Source organism: Corylus avellana, unplaced genomic scaffold, assembly GCF_965113065.1.
Source record: "Corylus avellana unplaced genomic scaffold, dhCorAvel1.hap1.2 HAP1_SCAFFOLD_263, whole genome shotgun sequence".
NCBI lineage: Eukaryota > Viridiplantae > Streptophyta > Magnoliopsida > Fagales > Betulaceae > Corylus > Corylus avellana.
The window spans coordinates 12501-17500 of NW_028290635.1; the positions used below are offsets into that span (position 1 = coordinate 12501).

General features: G+C 31.0%; 3 non-coding genes across 3 annotated transcripts; 2 read left to right on the forward strand and 1 right to left on the reverse strand.

Moving 5' to 3' along the window:
- Window positions 1-852: 852 nt before the first annotated feature.
- TRNAY-GUA (transfer RNA tyrosine (anticodon GUA)) lies at window positions 853-936 on the forward strand. Its single transcript has one exon. It is a non-coding gene; the product is annotated as a tRNA-Tyr (tRNA).
- A 493-nt stretch (window positions 937-1429) lies between these two features.
- TRNAD-GUC (transfer RNA aspartic acid (anticodon GUC)) lies at window positions 1430-1503 on the forward strand. Its single transcript has one exon. It is a non-coding gene; the product is annotated as a tRNA-Asp (tRNA).
- Window positions 1504-4720: 3217 nt separating this feature from the next.
- Window positions 4721-4791, reverse strand: TRNAC-GCA (transfer RNA cysteine (anticodon GCA)). The gene has a single exon. It is a non-coding gene; the product is annotated as a tRNA-Cys (tRNA).
- Between the last annotated feature and the right edge of the window lie 209 nt (window positions 4792-5000).

Consider the following 5000-nt stretch of genomic DNA (forward strand, 5'->3'; position numbering starts at 1 on the left):
AATTTGATTGATACATGGACTTACCAATTCAACATAGATATAAGATCTTTCGTAGAATCATTGATAAAAAGATTTATTTTACTTGTTCCCCGAACTTAATTCTTAGAGAAAAACAATTTTCAATAACTTGTTGATCCCTATCCTTCTTCCCATATTTTCAGATTTTTTTTTTAATTTCAGATTTTTTGAATTTCCTGGCTTAGTGTAAGATAGAAATATATCTATCTAATCTTAACAAAATGAATGAAAGCGGAAGAAATGAAGTTTCATTCCCCTTTCTGATCTGGCGGACCAATCACTCCCCAAAAGGTCCTATACCTCGTATTATTTCTATTCTACCGATTTAGTTTATTATTTTATTTATTTTTTTTAATATTAATAATTTTAATAATATCGATTTATAATTAATATCTATTTATTCTTATATTCATTTTCTTTATTTATTTTATTCTTTGATATAATTCTATTTCTAATTAATTAGAATTATAATAAAATTGAAAATGAAATAAATATATTTAATGAAAATTTAATGAAAATAATATTAAAAAAAAATTATATGATTAGAATGAATGATTCATGAATATAAATACGAATCAAAAGATTCTATGGAATCAGAAAAGAGGGAAAGATCTTTCAGATTTAATCATACCACATTATATTGACAATTTAAAAAAACTGTTCATACAATGAGCATAGTATGATGGCGGTCGGGCATACTTGCCCCCATCGTCTAGTGGTTCAGGACATCTCTCTTTCAAGGAGGCAGCGGGGATTCGAATTCCCCTGGGGGTAGGTGTACTACGAAAGGAAGTTGATCATGAATTATCAATAAGCCGGGAATTGATTCTTCCTGGGTCGATGCCCGAGCGGTTAATGGGGACGGACTGTAAATTCGTTGGCAATATGTCTACGCTGGTTCAAATCCAGCTCGGCCCAATAATTGGCCGATCCACCATGAAATGATAGAACCCCATTTGTTGTTCCCCAGAAATGCCTGATCGGAATACGGAAGAATAAAAAAACTAAAATTTTCTGATATATTTTACCGCCGTTCATTTGCTCTCTTTATTTTTTCTCACAAATTCTGATCTTGCTTGCTAATGATCTAGATTCATACTAGATTCATATAAAGATCTGGAAGTATAAGGAAAAGAATAAAATAAAGAATAAATAAAAAAACTCTTTTTTTTTCATTGAAAGCTTTATTTGATTATTAATCAATTTATAAAAAACGAAAGGATTATTAACAATCCGTGAGGCGCTCTCACTAAAGTGCATATCCGTGTGTATATCAAATATTACTCGCGTTTCTGTTACAATACGACTATTCTAATCTAAAATCTAAATAAAATAGAAATAAAATAGAAATAAAATAGAAAGGGTTTGAATTAAATCATAAGAATATGTATGATGTACACTTGATTTCCTTGGGATTGTAGTTCAATTGGTCAGAGCACCGCCCTGTCAAGGCGGAAGCTGCGGGTTCGAGCCCCGTCAGTCCCGACAGATCCAAATCCAATAAAAAAAATACATCAATTCATCTCTGCGTTTGCTGTGAAAAGGAGAACAAAAGAAATAGCAGAATTTCATTCACAAGAGGATACCCTCCTATTTTATTTATTTATTAGTTTCACATTTCTCATCAAATAAATATGGGAATTACCATTTATTCAACTAGTACCAATTGATAGGAGAAAGACATATGTAGATTAGTACAATGATTGGTAAAATTATATTCAGGATTCCAAGAAATACCGTACGGAGTCTGGCTTTTTCGATTATTCCCGATCTGTGTAATAGAGTACTATATGTTTACAGGGGGCTATACAGAAATGGAATTTGTACGATACAAAAAAGATTAACTTAACATAGTAACTTTGATATAATACTTTTAAGATTAAAAGTATATCCCTTTAGGGCTCCGATTTTGTGTAACCTCAATTAATAATTGAAATTATTAATGTGAATTTGAACCAATTTATCTCATTCAAATTTCACACTGAATTTTTGATATATGCATCCCAAAATTAATCCAAGGAAATGGGATATTAATAAAATAAAGCTCAAAGAAGATCCTATCTCTCTTTGTGAGGGAATGAATAATCTTTTTTAAGTTTAAGGGTCTTGCCGAAGAAAGAACAAACTTTTTAATGAATTTGATGGAATACTCGATTTTTTTATACCCGGACTCTCCTTATTTATACTACTTCTTTGTTTTCCAAGAAGATTAGATCATAAAAAGGGGGTTTAGAACTAAACTTCTTCCTTTTTACATTTCGCTTCTATTGGTTATTTTATTGGGGTTTTTTATAACCAATGTAAGTAAGTGTAAAGGCGGTCATATGATATTTCATCAGATGATTCCACAAGGAGGGACGTAGGTTATAGAAAAGAAAGAATGGAAAGGAAAAGAATGATAAAGAAAGTAAAGGAATTATTTATCGGATCAGGAATCAAAATTTGAATTCGGTATGGATAAAAGATCTTCCTATGTTATACTATTTAATTCTCGACGATGAATCAATTTGATAGCTCAGATATTGTTATTCATGATATTGCTCCGATTCGATATCGTCGAGATGTAATTCATCCCATTGAATATTGAATTTACAGGCGAAAGATTTATCAGCTCTATGGGATTAAATCCCGAGTTATTGCGAATTAATTAAAAATGAAACGATGAGATTATGGAAGTAAATATTCTCGCATTTATTGCTACTGCACTGTTCATTCTAGTTCCTACTGCTTTTTTACTTATAATATATGTAAAAACAGTCAGTCAAAATGATTAATTTGAATTAAACTTGACTGTTTAGTTTTTATCTTTTTATCAATGATTGAAAAGAAAAAAGAAAATGAAAAGTATTAAGATTTCGTGTCTTAAATGAAATAAGCGGACGAGAATCATCAGTATTTTATGAGATTCGATAGTATGGTAGAAAGAAATAGATGAATCTTTCTACCATACTTATTATTGTTATTGTAGTATATAAAGTCGTACTGTATAAAGATAGAGGTTTAATATAGATCAATCTGCAATATGTATCTTCATAGATATCAATTACATATATGTAATGTATTTACATAATGTACCAATTCTATTTCTTTGCTTCATCTATTTAATTTGTGTTGATTCCAATCATCAATCTGAAAAATCGAAGGGCAATTCTTACTCTTACAATTCTAATTCCTAGAATTTCTGATTCTATTCAATATGAATCCCGATATCCATTGAAAGAATCAAATTGACGAAGGAAAAAAGAGTATAGGCCTATATTAATATTAATAAAATTAATAATGAAAAATTAATAAAAAGAAAATAAAATAATCTTTTTTTAGTATTCTGAAGAAGTAATTGATTGATCAGTTGACAGATGATCCAGTGGTTCATTTCCATGGGAACCTCTTTGGATTTCGAAAAGGATTAGTAAAGCCCACCGATTTTTAACGTTTGAACCATGATATGAAATGAGTTCAATAAAGCAAGCATAACATAAATAAGATTTCTAAAAGAATAAAAAAAAAAAGCGGGAACGCGCAATATGTGACTTGCCCAAGGCAATATTTTATTATGTGTAGTATATTGTTGGACAACCACTATGTCTATGTTGTTTCCCATAGGAAGTCTGTATCCACTTAATAACATAATTATTTTCTTTTCTATTTTAACAGTAAAAAAAAGGACTTTGCAGAACGATCTATAAAACAATTGATATGGGTTGAGTTTGAGGAATCAAACTCAATTAGTAGTACTTCTAGAGTCCACTTCTACCCCATACTACGAGTGAAAGAGAAAATGTAAAGACTACCATTAAAGCAGCCCAAGCGAGACTTACTATATCCATGTGAATTATATCCCCTATCTCTATAAATATGAAGGAATTATTCCATTAATGTTCACTAATCATTATTATGTTCATTAATAATAGTGGAATCCCTGGCGCAGAGTCAAAAGGGAATTCTGACCCAATACCGTTGATGAAACAATCCAATAAACTCACAATTATAAATTCTAACAGGTTCCTATATGATTTATAGTAGAATCGGAAAACACTAAGCGCAAGCAAAATACGTAGATACACCCCTGGAAGTTTCAAGGGAATGTTACTAACATGTAGAAATAATAAGACCTAGTCTTTCTTTTGTTGACTTTCATTTCATTAAGTAAAAAGTATAAAAATATAGAGTCAAGATAGAGCACTATCTATCACAGACCCTATTTCTCATTTTATCTAATCCTTACGATTAGGTCTCCTGTTTGTCTCTGTGAAACAATCGGAAGATAGTCTATTACATTAAAGCCAATCAATATTAAATTGAATGCAGGAGCACAGAGAGAATTTCATGAGTCTATATACGAACAAAGTATCTTTCGGCCTTTACGTACGCAACTAATAAATTAATAATCAAATAAATTCCTCGTTCGTCTATCCAAATTAATTCAAGACCTAATTAATAAACACTACATTAATAATAGAAGAGCTGTCATATTAAGATTTAACGATTCTTTTTCATTCAATATTCACTAATATAATCTTTCCTTGAACTGAAGCCTAGACGCAAGGATTTACAGCATTTTCATTTTAGAGAACAGAACCGCCAGATGCTTATAGAATCAAGCAAGTATCAAGAGTCCCCCCCCCGCTTACTTCTGCTGGAAAAAAATTTGTCAAGTTATCTCAGCAAAACATAATAAGGTATTCCGATTTTATTGTTGATCAGGCGACACCCAGATTTGAACTGGGGAAAAAGGATTTGCAGTCCCCCGCCTTACCGCTCGGCCATGTCGCCAAAACGATACAAAAAATATATGAAAATATTCCATTTTTTTTTTGGGGGGGGGGGTTATTCATTTTTGTACTTGTATCTTGAATACTGTTTTATTTAATCCCTTTCCTAAAAAAGATCCTTACTTTTCTCTTTGGATTGGATACATTTCTTCGATTGATTGTACAGTATCTTAAAACAAACACACTATTTAAAAACACCCCTCCCCCCCT